Consider the following 18,657-nt stretch of genomic DNA (forward strand, 5'->3'; position numbering starts at 1 on the left):
GGGCGGGCTGTCGTACAAGTTGGAGGATGTAGTCATTTCTTCAAAGCTGTCAGTGACAAACAGGAGCTTCTCAGGATGACTCCTGAACTCTTCAGTAGGGACCTGAGAGTCAGACCAGTCCCTGGAAAGCAGGCCAGCAAAGGTGGTGTTCACAATCTCTCCCATTTTATGGCAGCTGATATAGAAAACATAGGAGAATACGGGCTGAAAGAATATGCCCTCTGCCCAGTGCAGCATGACCTTCATTGCCAGGATGGTCCTCCCAACCCCTGCCATACCTTCCAAGACTATCATCAGGGGCTGGGCTCCTAACACAAACTTCTATTGGCATCAGATGGCTCTTTTTTCTTTGGTCTTTTTAAAAGAGACCTAGCAAGAGAACTAGAAGATACTTTACATTGCGAAATGTCCCAGGGTAAGGGATGAATTATTAGATTGGGCAGAAGAGTTGGAGAAGTGTGATGCTGTCTCAGTCCACTTTGAATTCCTACAGTTTTTCCAGGGCTTACATGAGACTCAGGACGAAAACTTTGCAAGGCAGATTTTGAATCACCTCCTTGAAGCTGATCTCGACATTTATGGCTATCAGCAACTCCGGGTTTCTTCCTTTTGCCTAATGCACTGTCAAAAGTTTAGCTGAGGCTCTCTGTCAGGGGTCCAATCCTTGAAACAAAATTGACTTCTGACTTGGAAACTCTGGAGACAAGTGTTGTCAATTTTAGGATACATCAGTGGGAGAATATTTGCTCCATGTTTCACAATGGGAACATGAGAGAGCTGGACCTGATACTTAATACTTAAGCTTAATGTATGAAGCAAGCTTAATACTTCATCTATGAAGAAACTGTTATGAGCTGAGAAATCCAAGGTGCAAACTCCAAAAACTGACGTGCAAATCGGTATCTTCCATGAAGATTCTGAAGGAGCTTGTCTTTGTGCTTCATGGTAAGCACAAGCTGACTCATCTGGACCTGGGCTCTAACAACCTAGGAATTACTGTGTCTATGACAATTTTTAGAACTTTGAGCATTCAGCCTGCAACGTCAAGTATCTTTGGTTGGAATCTTGTAGCTTCACCTCTTGAGTTTGTCATCAGCTCCTTACGGAACTCAGCAAGAACTCAAGTCTGAGCTTCCTCAGCCTGGGGGACAATAATCTGTCTAATGTTGAGCTGAAAAGACTGTGGGGGCCCATCGAGACATCCAACTGTCCCCTGAAGGAGCTGTCACTGGAGAAATGCAAACTGTCAGTGGCCAACTGTCAGGACCTGGCCTTGCTTCGCACCAGCACCCAGGAAATGACTCACCTGTACCTGGGAATTAATCAGCTCCAAGATGTTGGTGTAAGGCTGCTGTGTACTTCCTTGACTCACCCCAAGTGTGTCTTAGAGATTGGTGCTCTGGTTCTCTCAGCTTGGTGCACCCAGTTGTAGATATTTGTCAGATGCTCTCCTCCAGAACAAGAGCTTGACACACCTGAATCTGTGGAAGAATAACCTGGGAGATGAGGGAGTGAAGTTTCTCTATGAGGCCTTGAGTCGTCCAGATTGCAACCTGCAGTACCTGGACTCGTCAGATTGTTCTTTCATGGTGGAGGGCTGTCGAGAGCTTGCTCACTCCCTCAAGCACAATCGTAATGTGAAGATTCTGGATGTTGGGAAAACTGATGGTCAGGATGATGGGGTGAAAGAGCTGTGCAGGGTTCTGAAACGTCCAAATTGTGTGTTGGAGACACTTGGGTTGGAGAAATGCAATTTAACACCTGATTTCTGCCAGCATCTCTCTTCTGTTCTCAGAAGCAGTAAAAGCCTGGTTAATCCGAACCTTTTAGGAAATGACATGGGGCTGAACACAGTCAACATGCTGTAGACATCCTTGAAAAAAATTGATGTGCAAACTATGGAAACTCGGGCTCGAAAAAGACTTGTACTCTATAGTGAGAGCAGAGTTGGAGAAATTACAGGAGAAGGGGGGTGGGTCCTTTTTGAGAATCAAGTTTAAGTAGGATTTTAATGACCCTGAAGACAGATGGTGGTGGTGATCCAATGATGAGATGCCACAGCTTTACCATGGAATGTCCGTGGAGTACAGCCATCAGGAAGTCCTGACCGTATGTTGCTCAGATGTTACTGTTCATGGGGACAAATGAGCCACTACCTCCAGAACGCTTGTTCACAGTTTACCATAGGCAGCATATCAAGTACCCAATCTCCAGAATCCTAATACTATATTTGGCCCAAGATCCTACATTGGCTGTACACCTTAAGATTTTTTTGTCCTTGGTGTAATGTTTTAAATTCTTGGGGCTATCAAGAAGATTCACTAAAGCAAAGGATATGAAAAAACAAACAAAAAAAACAAACAAAAAAATTAACTATAAAACTACAAATATTATAAAAGTATAAAACATGAAAATGGAGATCTCGCATATTATTACCTCTCCCAAAGTAAAACAACTTTTAAATAGTTTAGTAGTATCTTACTCTACAACTTTGTGTATGTATATATGTTTGTATGTATGCCTATATATATATGTATATATTTTTATTTTATAAAAATGGGACAAGCAACACATAACCTACTTTTCTACTTGTTTTCTTTTAAATTAATAATGTTTTTTGATGCTCTCTGTTAGTTCATTAACATTCTAATGAATGCAATCCAATTTTCTAATGAATACTGTACTAGCAGTATGGTAATTTATCTTATAGTATCACCATATTTTATTTTACCAATGATAATTGGTGGAGAAAATTCAAAATCTACTTCTAGGAACTTCCCTGGTGGTGCAGTGGTTAAAAGTCCGCCTGCCAATGCAGGGGACACGGGTTCGAGTCCTGCTCCGGGAGGATCCCACATACGGCAGAGCAACTAAGCCCGTGTGCCACAACTACTGAGCCTGCGCTCTAGAGCCCACGAGCCACAACTATTGAGCCCACATGCTGCAACTACTGAAGCTCGCACACCTAGAGCCCGTGCTCCACAACAAGAGAAGCCACCTCAATGAGAAGCCCACGCACCATGACGAAGAGTAGTCCCCGCTCTCTGCAACTAGAGAAAGCCCGCATGCAGCAATGAAGACCCAACACAGCCAAAATTAAATAATATTAAAAAAAAAAATCTACTTCTAGATATTTTAAGTTGACAAAGTAAATGTGTCACTCTTTTAATATAAAGATATCTTTATTGACTGTTTTAGTAAAACAGCGCTTTGTGCAATTTAACCAGGGTCAGAATAAATTTTTATCAGTCATGCATACTCTCACAACTGATGAAAAATGCTAACAATAATAACACCACATGATAACATGTGATGTTCTTAAGAGACGATTTAGATTACATTAAAAAATGCAGCTCAGATGGATCAAGAGACATATCCCAGATCATACAGATTGTGGTTGGCAGAGCCAGCATCAGTACCAGGTCTCCTGATCTTATTGTAGTATTTTCTCCACATTTTCCTTTGTCTAATGCTCACTAACCTGGAAGAGGCTTCAACCCATCATCCTGGCATCATCAACATTGTGTCTAAACACCCGAGATCACCAGTCTTATCTGTATTTGAATAATTCAGAAAGAAGATAGAAACACTCTGATTGAGTCATGGAGGTAACATGGTGCTTATCTTTCAGGAATGATTTTTTAGTTTCACAATTTAACATACTGCAACAGCATGATGCATCTAATGATTTTTTAAAACAGCTTTCTGCTGACAGCATAAACAGAAACAAGTTTATTTTGAGTGAACAGCTGCCGGTTTTTCATCGAGGAAATGTCGCTTGCTGAAATAATGCAGCAGGCTGGCACTGCCGCGAGTGGATAAACATCTACGGGGTTTGTGAACTGGCAAACATAGGACCATTCTGCTTCTGCAGTATTAACCAATAAACCAAACAGCCCATCTCTAATTTTATGAGAATGAAAAGTTTAGCCAGTCTGCAAAACAGTTACAGAAATGGGCTGCACAGATTGTCTTCTTTTAATGAATGGATCAACTGCAGATGTCACTTTTTTTTTTTTTTTGGTCACTGTATGTGGGATTTGTAAACTTATTTTCTAGACTCTGAATTAATCAGTCCTTTTTTAAAATTCTCATTTCCCTTTAAATAGATGTTTATTACAAGGAAAAGTTAAGGCAAAGCTATGGAGTTTCATTAAAACAAAACTCCTTCTTGCTCTCCTTAACAATTTATTCATATATATTTACCTTTTCTCAAAGATTTTAGTGCCCTAAATTTGGTCTGAAAGAAAAAAAATGCTTGGGAAAAGACTATTGGTCGGCAAATGATCTCAAGAAAGTTGTGGATTGACAAAAACGTTGAAATGAGGGATCTCTATCTTTTGTAGTGTTTTAGAGCTTTTATCAGCTCCACCTTTATTTCAGAGGTTCAGGGAAAGCTGACAAAGTCTCTGGTCTGAGATCTATTATTTATCCTCTTGATTGTACATTTTTGCAGACCTATAATTACATAACACCATCACTTGGCTGACCTCAAACATTCTGCTCAAGTTAAGTATAATAACTAATCATATGTTCTATTAAAAAGATTTTTTAAATAGAACTGCCATATGACCCATTAATCCCACTACTGGGCATATATCCTGAGAAAACCATAATTCAAAAAGAGTCATGTACCACAATGTTCATTGCAGCTCTATTTACAATAGGCAGGACATGGAAGCAACCTAAGTGTCCATCGACAGATGAATGGATAAAGAAGATGTGGCACATATATACAATGGAATATTACTCAGCCATAAAAAGAAACAAAATTGAGTTATTTGTAGTGAGTTGGATAGACTTAGAGTCTGTCATACAGAGTGAAGTAAGTCAGAAAGAGAAAAACAAATACCATATGCTAACACATATATATGGAATCTTAAAAAAAAAATGGTCATGAAGAACCTAGGGGCAAGACAGGAATAAAGACACAGACCTACTAGAGAATGGACTTGAGGGTGTGGGGAGGGGGAGGGGTAAGCTGGGACGAAGTGAGAAAGTGGCATGGACATATATACACTACCAAATGTAAAATAGATAGCTAGTGGGAAGCAGCTGCATAGCACAGGGAGATCAGCTTGATGCTTTGTGACTACCTAGAGGGGTGGGATAGGGAGGGTGGGAGGGAGGGAGATGCAAGAGGGAAGAGATATGGGGATATATGTATATGTATAACTGATTCACTTTGTTATATAGCAGAAACTAACACATCATTGTAAAGCAATTATACTCCAATAAAGATGTTAAAAAAAATTTTTTTTTAAAAATTGAACTCACAGAAGACTTGCAAAAATAGAACAGAAATTTCCTATGTACTCTTCACCCAGCTTCCTCTTATGTCGACATGTTACCTAATCATAGGATGTTCATCAAAACCAAAGAGTAAAGTTTTACATTAGACTTTATAATTTTTAAAAATACAATTAATATATTCAAGAATGCTGGTAAATGATAAGCATACAGTACAAGCACAAGAACCTAAGAGGAAAGGTCAAGTATGAAGACTTTCTGAGAAGGGAGAGATTACTTCCAACCAAGAGGAATACTAAAGAGTTCAAGGTTGAGCAGAACTTCCACTGGGACCTGGACGGTTTATAGGATCTGGACATGCAGCAGTGGAGCAAGAGGGACACCCTTTAACTTAAAAAATAATAATAATAATAAAAGGAATGATATAGAAAGCAAAAATTTAAGAGTAAATAAAGCTGTGGAAATCTGCATCCTATGAAAATTTGGAAACAGACAAGAGAAATCCAGAGCTCTTTTCAATGACTTCTCAATGTAATAATTTTGCTGTTATGTCATTAGAGGAACTACAAATATTATCTGGAACATACCAAAATTAGTAATTAAAAGAAAATCTTCAAACCTGGATCCCTTAGTAAACTGTTGAATGTGCTGCTAAATTATATAGTGAATTCTTTCTTGGCCTAATCCCAGGTAATTATAATTCTGCTCTCATATACTTTCACTTTTGCATAGTTAGTATCTCAGCAGGTGAATAGGTCAGGTCCTTAGGGTGTCAATTAATCAAATTGCAGAAACTTCATTTTCTTTAGTACTTTAAGCACATAGTCTCCTTGAGGATCATGGAAATTTGCTGAAAATGTTAAGTATTAGTAAATGCAATCAATTATTCATGTGCCGTGTTATTAATACCATTTAGGATTTATATAGCACAGATGTTTTAAAAATAGGACAGGTCCGAATTGATGTAGGTATGGGCCAGTCACAAAGGCAACAAGTTGTTAGAATAATTCCTAGGCTTGTTGGGTGAAAGAGCAATAGCCTATTGTTGCTCAGAGTAGTTGTTTCTATTGACCCTTCTACAAAGGTTATTCAGTGCCTCCTCTGGATTATTGTTTGTAGAAAGAAGTGCCACAAAAATTCTAATTCTAGAATTTTGATTTTACTCTCAAAAGGAGTGAACATCTCTCCTTATGTAGAACTTCTAGAGTCTTGAAAGCAGCTTTAGCAGAGAGAAGTATACAGGGTTGCTTTGATACTTATTCAAATCCAGCAGCAACCCTGAGTAATTCCATTACTAACCAAGAAATCATTTCTAAAGGTCATTCTCACCTCTTCTCTGCCTATTCAAATTCTATCAATTCTACATGATTCAACATTCAACTATGTGTGGCCTTAATTTAACCCCTCCTCAGAATGTTCATTTCTCCTCCATAGGTGTGTGGCATTTATGTTCTACATTTCTATTGAATCCTACTACATTGCGTTTTATTATTTGTTCCTGAACCACACTTTACCTAGTCTTCTCAACTAGACTGTGATCTCCTTGAGGAAAAAAATCTAATAAACTTATCAACAATCCTTCCTATGGTAAACTTTCCTGAAATACAGGAAGCCCGATCTAAGTATTTTGTTTCTGACCTATCAGGGCCACTCTAGGTATAGATCACTACAGAAAACTATGTATCACTTAATTAACCCATTCATTTTTATTCATCAAGTCATTATTAAGGGCTCATTAAGTATAAAGCAGTGTAGGGATATACAAAGATGATTCATGAGCAGATTCTGTCTCTACAGGGCTTGTTGCTTAAGAAGAATAATTCATGTATAAATAATTATAATACAAGTGGGAAAGCCATATGCAGTTAAGAGAGTCATGGTTAAAAGGCTTCCCATGTGCTAGGGATGCACGTGAAGGGCAGGAGGATTTCAGATTGAGAAGGTGTTAAGGAGACCATGCCACACAAAAGATGCTGCTGAAATCATTTCAGGAAAGTGCAAAGAATCCACAGGGATGAGAACAGAGTTAAAACTGGTAGAAGAAGTAAGTGATTCTAATTAATTCTGAAAAAAGAAACCAAGTCTAAAATAATAAAGAATATTAAATGTGACATTTAGGAATTTTGATTTTATTCTGAAAGCATGATTTTTTAAAAATGTGATAAAAAACATGTTTTCAGAAGATTACTTTTATATCAGAATGTAATACAGAAATGGAAGATAAGGGTCTGGAAAGCTGACATCTTTGTTGATGGTTTGGAGAACAAGCATTGGACATGGAAAGGAGGGGATAGATGAGAGATATTACAGAGTGGAATCAATAGAAGATGTAGGCATCATCCTTCAGCAAACACTCCACCTTCTTCAGGGACCCACATTGGAGGTGAAATATATGCTTTGCCTTAATGTAGAAAAGTAGATATTCAGAGTTTCCAGGGAGCAAAGAAAAATGTGAGAATTCTTTTACCAATATCTTTCAAACAAGTTAAGAAAAAATATACTAAAGAGGATATTGTCTTTTTTAAAAAAAAAAAAATGGTACTGATGAACCTAGTGGCAGGGCAGGAATAAAGATATAGACATAGAAAATGGACTTGAGGACATGGGGCAGGGGAGGGAGAAGCTGGGGTGAAGTGAGAGTAACATCGACATATATACACTACCAAATGTAAAATAGATAGCTAGTGGGAAGCAGCCACATAGCACAGGGAGATCAGCTGGGTGCTTTGTGACCACCTAGAGGGGTGGGATAGGGAGGGTGGGAGGCAGTCTCAAGAGGGAGGGGATATGGGGATACATGTATGCATACGGCTGATTCACTTTGTTGTACAACAGAAACTAACACAACATTGTGAAGCAATGATACTCCAATAAAGATGTATTAAAAAAAAAGAGGATATTGCTTTTACAAGGAGGGGAAAAGTGAATTTTAAAAGAAATATTTTAGAATAAAAGAGATAAGGAGTTGAATGCATTAAAAGAAATTTAAAGGAATCAAATACTATAGCAAAAGAGAACTCCATCTTAGACCAAGAAAAGGTTAAAAGATGGCAACTTGGTTGTCAGCTTTTTATTAAATTATACACTGGATGTATTGAAAAGATACTCATTTGGGTAAGGAAACTATGCAGCTAAATATCCACCAAAGGTAAACACTGTCTATGTACCAAAAGCATGTATAAGCAATTATCTCATGAGCCAAATGAGTAGTATATGCTAAAATTCAGATGATCTCTTATGTTATTTCTGTTTATTCCTCGTCTTTTTGTTTAGCAGCCAACAACATCATAATTTTAAAGAATCTCTGTGAGTTCAGTCTTAATACATATGATTCTGGTATTGTAGTCCATTATTAATGACTTTGGAGAGATTAATATTTTGTTCTAGGGTAAAATGAAAAGGGGATTGTGAATCTAAGAACAAGATGTTCAACTGAAAAGCAGAAGAATGTAGATTGAAAAGAAAAATCAAAGTAGGAGCCAATAATAACAATTATCAAAAAATAAACTGTCCATAAATTAAACATACTGTTTACTTAGTAGGCTAGGACACCTATTAACTTGTATTGATCAAGGTAGTGGCATTAATATACACAACCAAATTTATTTTCTATGTAGCATCTCTTTTCCCCACAGAATATTTTATGATAATTGGGCATGCATCTGAGGAAGCTGCTTCTTAAGCATACATGATGCAATTGGTGCTATAGGTAGGAAACTGAGTGTGGAAGGCTTGTATATCAGCAAAAGGGACATATATATTCAAGCCATTCAGCCCACTCATCACCTTTGAGATCATGCAAATATATATTTTATATTCAGTCCAACATGTTTCATATATCATGCCATTCACAGTCATTTAACTTATTTCTCAGCCATGAGACCATACAAATATATATGTATATACATATAACACATACATATATATGTATATAAATATATTAGAGACTATATGGGTATACATGTATATATTACATGTTACATAATAAAATATTTTATCATAAATTATATAAAAGACTATAAGAGATCTGTCTTAAATCTCTTGATCTTAATGTTAGAGATTCCAAGAAATCAAAATCTGCTTACTGTCAATTAACCATAATTGAAAAAGACAAAAGCAGATTTAGCATGTGGCATTAATAAATATGGACAGTGCCCGAATTTTACAGATCAAAAGCATCAGTAATTTTCTTTACCTCTCATTGACTTGTTTCTCTGCCTCCTATAAAACCGGGGAAAGACTTGGCAGAAGCCACCTACTCTTGAGAGGAAAAATTCATTTCCTTCCAGGATTCCTTAACACAGAAATAGGCATATCTTTTGTGAATTTCCTTCACAAAAAGATACCTCTATTGTATTGGGAAAAAATGAATTATTCACCATAATTAATTCATTTTATCCCCAAATCACCTAATAACATCTTGATTCAAGTTGTTCATTAATTACACCCACCATTATAATTCTGATTGGTAGTGAGATGGTTTCTCAATCATTTCTGAAAGAGTATTTTACTGGCTTAAGTACTCATGGGCAGAAACAAATACAACTCAGCATGAAATTACGTACTCCTTGTGGCTAAATGATAGTGAGAAAAATTATTTCTCTTCCTTATTTAATTTTAATTATTTATGATATCAGGATAAAATTACATAATGGCTTTCAGAATCCATGTTTAATGAACATATCTCATCATCCATAAAGCAATGCATTTCTCAGGGCTCCATGTTATGGAATGTAGTAAGTACAGACAAGGATGAAATGAAAGACTAATCTAACACACGCCTTCCCAGAACAACACAGAAGACAAAAATCAGAGTGGGAAAAGCAGCAAGGAAATCACAAGAAAAAGCACAATTTAACTTTTTTCTTTTTTTTAAACCAAGAAAAGTTGACCAAATAACTTCGAAAAATTATGGGTAACTAAAAGTTGAATTTAAATTGCCTGAAGGTCAGGATGTACGAATTTATGACTGATGAAAGGAGACAGCAAGTGCCTTACACCTAGATATTTGCAGGCATCTGGAAAGGCTTATCTGTGGAGCAGTTCTTGAGATCCTTTAGCCACCCAAGACTATTTGCTGAATGCACAGTCTTCGTGGAAAACAGATGGAAGAGGTGCTCACTTGTGGATAGTAACATAATTATATTAAATCATAGTGATTTTGCCAGGAGAGGGAAAATGCATAATGCACTTGCTTAAATCTAACTGCTTTTTGCAGAGCCATGAAGATACAAGACTGTGTATGTACGCATGCAGAATCTTCCTCCGCATCTGGAGCATCAAGAAAATGCTAACTTCAAATGTGCTATTACTATTCTTAGTACTGATATCAGCCCCACATTGTTCAAAACAATAGGGAAAGAACATTATGGTAGCAATTCTTATGGCCCCTAACCTTGCTTCCTTGACAATGACAGCAAGGTTAGGGGCCATGGCAATCACGGCAGCTTCTACTGGTTGTAGTGAATATACAGATATTTTTTTCCACATGAGGAAACAAGTACAGGGTAGACTTATTTTCCACCTGTGTTTTTTTTTTTCAGAGATGTGATATTCAGGACACTGGAATTATAGTAAAATTACTACCCCTATAAATTCAAAATATTGCTGTTAATTTTCTCTGCAGTTTCTACTAAAAAAATTAAAGCCCTCTGGCTAATTACATAGATACCGATAACTTATAAAGAAGGAAAGTTGTGCAGGAGCTTGAAGGCAAGCACGTTGAAAGAGGAAAGAAAATGTTTGCTGAACTAGGAGCACTAGATGTAGACTTGCTGAGCAAGAAAAAAGTATGTAAATGGCTTAAATTTTTCAAGAGAATCATTTTCCTTTCTTTTCTCTTCATGCTGAGAACATTTTTTTTTTTTTTCAAAGATCATGGTCACTAGAGATTGAATATCCACTAGAAAGCACATTTCAGCACAATTATATGTCAAATCTTGCTAGACAGAATGTGTGCTAGTCTTTGCGGGTATTGATATCTTTGAAATAAAAATGTGTGCTAACAAACAGTCCACAGTGGTGATACAAGTTAATTGCATCATTATATTGTGATAAGGCAATGCAATTAACACATCTCTCTATACAGAGTTCTCAGGACGGGCATCCAATTAACTCAGGTCACCGGGCTCCTTGCTTAGGATGGGGTTTTTAGTCTGCTCCCAAGATAACTTCACACAATTGCCTATCTCCTGAAGTGCAAGAAAACTTTGGTAAGAAATAAGGTGATTTTGAAAAGGTTAGGAGAAAACTGCTGTATCAACTTGATTCGGAATGTGCTATGCTGATAAATCTCTTCTAGCGTGTCATGGAAATATTGTTTAAAATTGAGCAGAGTGACTAAAATATGCAAGAGTTCATCATGTTATTTTCTATAAATATTTCATTCTTGATTATAACAAAGCTGAGGACATTAGAGTTGACTATAGTCTCAAAAATATCAGACAGCATGGAAATCGTTTTTGATAAAGGTATTTTTAAAACTGAGAAGATTACTCGAATATCACAGGCATGGCAAGAACATAGCATGTAATTTTAGAAAATTTGAAATGCCTTTAAAAATGTGGCAAGGAAACAGGTTTTAGATATATAAAGAAGTGTGTAATGTCATGGAGGGGTTCTTTAATTCATTTGTTACCCTGAATAACAAAGCAGCACTGAGCAGAAGTGGCAAAATAATCAACATTTGTTAGTACCAGCCCCTCCAGCAGAAACTGGTAACCCCCTTTGCCACTACCTAGCATGTATTTACCATTTTTATAAACACTTGTCATATTGTAACATAATTATTTCTAAGCCTCTTCCACAATAATGTAAATTGCTTAAAAATAGATAATGTGTCCAAATTCACCTTTTCATCCCTGTCATCTATAATACAATTGGTTCTCCAATAAGTATTTGTTGACTAAACAAGGGAAAATTTTATGAACAGAAGTGTAATAAATTCCAGTTTTCATTAGGCCACACAAATATTGGTCTTTTGTAGTTATTTCAGAGAGGACCATCCTCAGCTTTATATAAAAGGGAAATAAATAGAATGGCAGCATAATGTTATATGTTACATGAATTAAATGCTCTGGTTCATCATAATGGTCTGTAGCCAATGGGACAAACCATGAAATGGAACATAGTTACTGAAGGTGGTACAGATGCCAGGAGAAGCTCCACACTGATAGACCATACACAACATCCAAACATACACCAAGGTAATGCATTGACATTGACATTCCTCATATGGGAAGCATAATGCCAGATGATGATGTCTTATAAGTCTATGTCAACACAATGCCTGCATTTTTTAAGCTCTGTCAACAATCCCCTGACCACTGCATTGAGGTTTAGAGATAGGTGATCTCTAATTTAGACAAGGGCTTAGTCCTAAAGAGGCTGAGCTATTGATCAAAATTCAAGACAGTTTGTCTCTGGGACAGGTATAGTTACCCAGTAGCTGGAGACAACAAGAAAAGGGGGCCTGCTAAATAAATTACAAGTCCAATATAGAGCTTTAAATATAGAAGAAGATTGATTTGGAGTCTGGATAACTTAATTTTAAGGCTTATGTTGCTTGCTTTCTTACTCTCAAAATTCAGGATTGGTTCCAGAGACAACGCTGGTCTGAACCTGCTAATGGGAGCTGAGTACCTCTACCTACCTGTGAAAAACATACGACAAGGTAAGGAATTAGGCAGAGTCTAACACAAAGTTTGCAACTTTGGTTCTCCACCAGCATATCCGATCCTTCACTATAGGCAACCCCATTTATGGCTTCATGAAATGAACTTAAACAGGAGGCAACTGGACACTTCACTTTAGCCTTAAAATGGTTCTGGTTCATTGGCCCATGTTACAATCTGCAGTCTGGGATGACCCCAGATCTATTATCCATTCCTGTTTGAACTTCATTTATTTGGGACTACCCTCCAGGTTTCCTAAACCTAAATACTTAACTGCTCAAATCTTGGACTCAGTGTATTGTTTCACTTTGCTTTGGAAACATGAACATTTAGCTCATGGATCATATGTGTGTTTGGATTCAAGATTCAGTTCTGAGTAATCCTCTTGATTAGATGAAACCCACATCCCTATAGCAGTTGGCCAGATCCCTTTTGCTTCTCACTGTTCCATCCTTGAGGAAATGAGATGAGATGGCTCCACCTTTTTCCTACTAAGAGACCCTGACTGTGCAACTGCAGGATGAATGGCCAGACTCTGATTAAACTTGACTTTTTAGTTCACACCCTAAACTCTTGGATCACTGTCAAAACAGTACATATGGCCCTGTGCTATTTGTATTTCTACCCCAAGATATATCTCTTCTCTCAAAATTATAAAGAATATTTATTCCAGGTGTGAAAGCAAGGGAAGCAGATCATTGCAACTACATGGCTTCTGTTTCTGCTATTTAGAAAGATACAATCCGTGCATCTAGACGGTAGCGTTACCAAGTCCCTGGGCATATGATACTTCTGTATGCTGCTTGCAGAAAAGTGACAAACCAACATTCATATAGACCACACAGCCAGAAATGCAGCTGTGTCCTGGAAATCAAGATGTGCACACTCCAGCAAGGGGTGCTGCAACAATGGGGATGCTGGGGAAGGTCTTCTCCCCTCTACCCTTTGGGAAAATGTGTTTCCCAGGTGATAATATAGAATCAAGAAAAAATGTGTGTTAAATATTGAACTTTAAAGGCAACTCCACAAGAACACTTCAAAATCACAACTTTATTTCCAATCTTTTGAATATTGGCTTGCTTTTATTAAGTATATTCAAATGAAGTTACCAAGATATGTTGCTTGTGCTTACGATGAAGATGCTTAAGGCATATTTAACAACATTCTCAGTTTCTTTATAATGAGCGGTACTGTCAAACACATGACTTTAGTTATTATTTCCAGGTCTATTTTTAAATGCCCCTCAAAAATTAATAATAATTGACTGGAAAATCATGTTACACATATTGGATAAGAGAAATGAGAGGGATTTTTGTTCTCATTAAACCATCTATGTAAATTCTCAGAAGTTAGAACATCCAAGGTTGAACTGATATTTAATACTAAGAATGATCAGTAGTCAAACAGAATGTATTTAACTTTTTATTTTCTGTTTTTTTTAAAATTTGAAACTGATTTATAAATATTGCTTCTTCTTCAAATGTTAAATTAAACAAAATTAACACTTAAACAAAAGTGTTTAAAAAAACTTAGACACTTAAACAAAAGCAGAAAATAAAATCTACCTTTAAAATCTGTTTAAGTAGTGAAGGAATTTTATAAGGAAGCTATCACACCATGGGATTTGATCAAGTTACCCACAGTTGCCATGCTTTCTCAATATGAAACCTGCTCCTGGTGTTTTACAAAACTTCTGAAAACTCTGTAGGAATGCCACACTTTGAGATTCTCAATAGGATGGGAATATATAAATAGTGTCTCAGTTTACTTACATATTTAGCTACCCAAAAGGCAGCCACTTGATTGATCCTGCCCTAGAACTTTTATAACAACCCCAAACCCTTTATGGAATGTTAGAGCAATGTCTAATATTGAAACAGACAAATTAATTAATTAATGCACTGGAAACCTTATGCAAAGTTTTTCTCATAAAACTTTCCTCTTTCCCTCTTGTGCTATGGCGAAAAAGAACCTCCCTCTGCTAGAGTCTATTTCATATGGCTGTAAAAATCTTAAGAATTAAAAAATCACATACATAACACACTTAAACTTTTAAGAATCATTTCAAAGTTGTGTCGTATGCAATAAGTGAATTGTGTAAATTGGGTTGATAAGAACCATAAAGTTTTTCCAACTGATTCCATTCCAAATAAAAGGGAATGTTATATTAATCACCATAATCATGTCCTAGATTAAAAATTCTTGCTAAATTGGGAAAAATAAGCTTCTCTCATTAACACTGAATCATTTAAAATGATCATAGTTGATCACTAACCTACCAAGTTTCACATTTTCCAAGCTGAGATCCATGTTTTCAGTAATTTGTCTTCAAAGGCAGATGGCATTCATCCCTATGAATCTACATTTACAGAACCCATGAGTTATAGCACATCACATCTTACTTTCATATTTTCTATATTAATTAAAACCATCTAATGTTTCCTTGTGGGGAGGTGGGGATGGTTTTAGCTAGCATTTATCAGTAACAATTGTAGAACAATTATAAACTGTAAAGCATACATATCAATAACTATGTCTTTCCTTGGCTGCTTCCAAAATAGCTATTTTTGATAATAAAAATAATTTATTTGATTAAATTTATACTGAGACATTATATATTCTCATATTCACAAATTCACTATTACTCTAATATACCTCAAACTTTATAACTGATCCTAAATATCAAAATAGATTCTCTTTGTTTTAAAAGTTTTGCTTAGGCTTTTGGCCCTAACCAAAATATTTCTGACCTAAGACCTAAGTAAAGATTAAGATTGCTCAGGCAGAGTGTATCTTACTCATGATTTCCTGTGTAAGAGGCAGAAAGGTGAACTTTAATGCCATGGTACTTAAGCCAGTATTTTCTTTCATTTGCTACTTTGTAGGTGTGAATTATGAGAAATCCAGCACTAACATTCTTTTACCACATTTTTTTTCCAGGATAAATTTAAAATGAAAATAATTATGGTAACTTAAGGACATCATCACTCTTCTAACAAGTATTTATATGGCTATTGTTCAACCATAAATCACAACATTTGATACTAGATATGAGACAAATTCAAACCTCCAAGACTAATAGACTCCTGGTTATCTGGGAAGAAAGAACAAGAATTCAATCAATATGACTAGATCCATCCATGAGCCTCCTGATAACCCCAGACTTCATTAACCATCTCTTCCAAATAAAAACCAAGCCCTACTTTCCCATTTATTTCCTCATTTGAAACTCCCATCCCCTTATTCTTGACTGTGAAATGGAAAGGAATTCAGCTGAGGGTTTCAGGACTTTATTTTCAGCCAGTTCCTCTTTAATGGACTCCTCAACACACCACCAAAGAATGTATGTAGGTTCATATATTGTATGGGTTTATGTATTTATTGAGATCTTTTTTAAAAGGAAGCTCAAATTTTTACATGATAAAGATAATCATGTATAACAATCTATTGTATCACCTATCATGTGAAAACTGCAGATGGATTTTAACCAAATGTGGGTGATATGACTTAAAATGTGGGTGATGTATATATTTAGACTTCACTTTGGGGAGCCTTTAGAACTAAAGAGATCAGCAGTCGTCTCTCAGAGCAACCAGCACTGAGGTCTAAGGGAGAGGACTGCATGCAGGCCTGTCAGGAAAGACACACTACAAGAGCCAGGGACAGCAGGAAAACAACAACATAGCTGGGGCATCAAATATGAGGACAGGCTCTCAAATGATGGGTCCTGGTTTTTAACATGCTGTATACCTCATCTGAAAATATTTCTATAGCTTACTCCAGGGGAACAATGGCAAGATTTAGTTACAGAGGAAGAGAAAGATTCCCCTGCCTCTTCTCTGTGTTTTGTAGGACATCTTACAGTATATGGAAGGTTTTCTCACCCTGGCCTCAAACACCCCAGATATTTCTGCAACTCTGATTTGGCCCCTGAGGCTCACTGACTTCCTCAACACAGAGGCCCTAAATTCAGAAGAGGTAAAGAAAAGAACTATAAATCAGGTTTTTCATACAGTTTTTCATGTCCACTGCAAAAATAAAAGTGATATTTTCTGCCATCACTCTAGTTTTGACACCTTTGTATCAGCAATGTCTTAAAACCCCAAACCTGAAACAAATAATATTAAACACTTATGTCCATGAAGCTGGATTTAAGTAAGCAGCAGGGTAGGAAGTACCTACACACTTCATACTAGCAAATGACTTGCATTTGTCTGGCAAATAAACAAAGAAGTGAATCACCTCCTGGCCTAAAGCTGCTCATTCTTTGGACCATGATTATCACAACAGAAGAAAGAACAGTTGCTGTGTTTGCTCATGTTACAAGCAAGAGTGATAGCTAACAGAAAACATGACCAAAACATTTGGTAAATTACATTTACATTGAATAATCTATAAAATCCCATCTGCATCTTGTCAATAGTATATAAACCTAGATCAAGCTTTGATCAATAGCAGCAAGTGGTTATCCTGGAAAAAATCTATTTTGCCTTTTCATTTTTGGATTCTGTTGTTAAGGTGATTTACTGATTGAATTTTAGATCTCATGAACAAAGACTGAGGATTATTAGCATTCTTTGAATATAAATGAATACTCTCTTACAGGATTCAATTTCTCTCTCAATTTTAATTTTGAAGATGTTCTTTTTTTGTTTTGTTCATATTAATAAGCAGAATTTTAATCATTTTTCTGTTCCCATGGAAGTACCACAGAGTTGGAAAAAGAAGCAAATGTAGTTAGATATATAAACTACAAAGTTTCAGGTCTGTGATGACATTAAGATCATAATATACCGGAGACAGATCTCCCATGTAAAGCAATCTCATTGTCATTTTACTCCATAAAAATAGTGATATGATGAAAAGATGTTCACTGAATATACGGCTTTTCCTTTCCTGGTGATGACTTCTCCCAATCAACTATACAACAAGTCACCTAAACAAATTAAATGGCTTTTAGTTTGCACCCATACGAGGCCACTAACTAAGCTTGCTCAGAGACATGAAAATAAATACCAGACTTGTCAGTTCTTCCCCAGATCAAAAGAGGATATATAATATCAGGAAGAATTCACAGAGAAAATGGGAACAGGCTGCTATCTGGGATAAATCTTTAAAGCAGATTCTATTTTCACCTTCCAGAAAGCAGACATTAAACTGTAGCTCACCTTTTTCATCATCTCTCTCCCCCGATAACTGCATGAAGTATAAAATATACTGTACCACTAAAGGTTTGATTCATCAGGACAGTGTATGATTCTTAAGACCAGAATACTATCATTAGCACATAACTGAAGAAGTAGTTCCATTTTTGTGACTCCTTGCTTCTGGGTGTCCATATATTTACCCTAATTCTAAGGGTATTTATTTACTAGCATCAGGTATTTAACACTATCAAAATTATTATTCTGCTTTTCATCAGAAATTCTTTTATTGCAAAATAACCTGTAACCTGCTGTATACAACAACTTTAAATCTCTCTGTTTAAGTAGGAACAGGTATTGGTCAGAGAGGTTTAGCTAACACTCCTTTAGGAGAAAGGATGAATTTAAGGGAAGTATAACAGTACTTGAAGATAAAAATATTGAAACAAGAAAAGATTTATAATATGTAGCTTATCCCAATTGCCTTTGAAAAATTTTGGGAAGGGGTGGTTAAATCTAGATATTCAATTTATACAAAGTATTATTTTTAAAATCAGTTTACCTAGTAGATACAAAGTAGAATCCAACCA

At 36.3% G+C, this 18,657-nt stretch overlaps 1 pseudogene across 1 annotated transcript; it reads left to right on the forward strand.

Moving 5' to 3' along the window:
* Positions 1-908: 908 nt before the first annotated feature.
* On the forward strand, positions 909-2,883 carry LOC309655613 (NACHT, LRR and PYD domains-containing protein 13 pseudogene; annotated as a pseudogene). The gene has a single exon. The product of its transcript is annotated as an NACHT, LRR and PYD domains-containing protein 13 pseudogene (transcript).
* Positions 2,884-18,657: the final 15,774 nt, after the last annotated feature.

This window comes from Balaenoptera physalus (assembly GCF_965194825.1).
Source record: "Balaenoptera physalus genome assembly, chromosome: 2".
Lineage (NCBI taxonomy): Eukaryota > Metazoa > Chordata > Mammalia > Artiodactyla > Balaenopteridae > Balaenoptera > Balaenoptera physalus.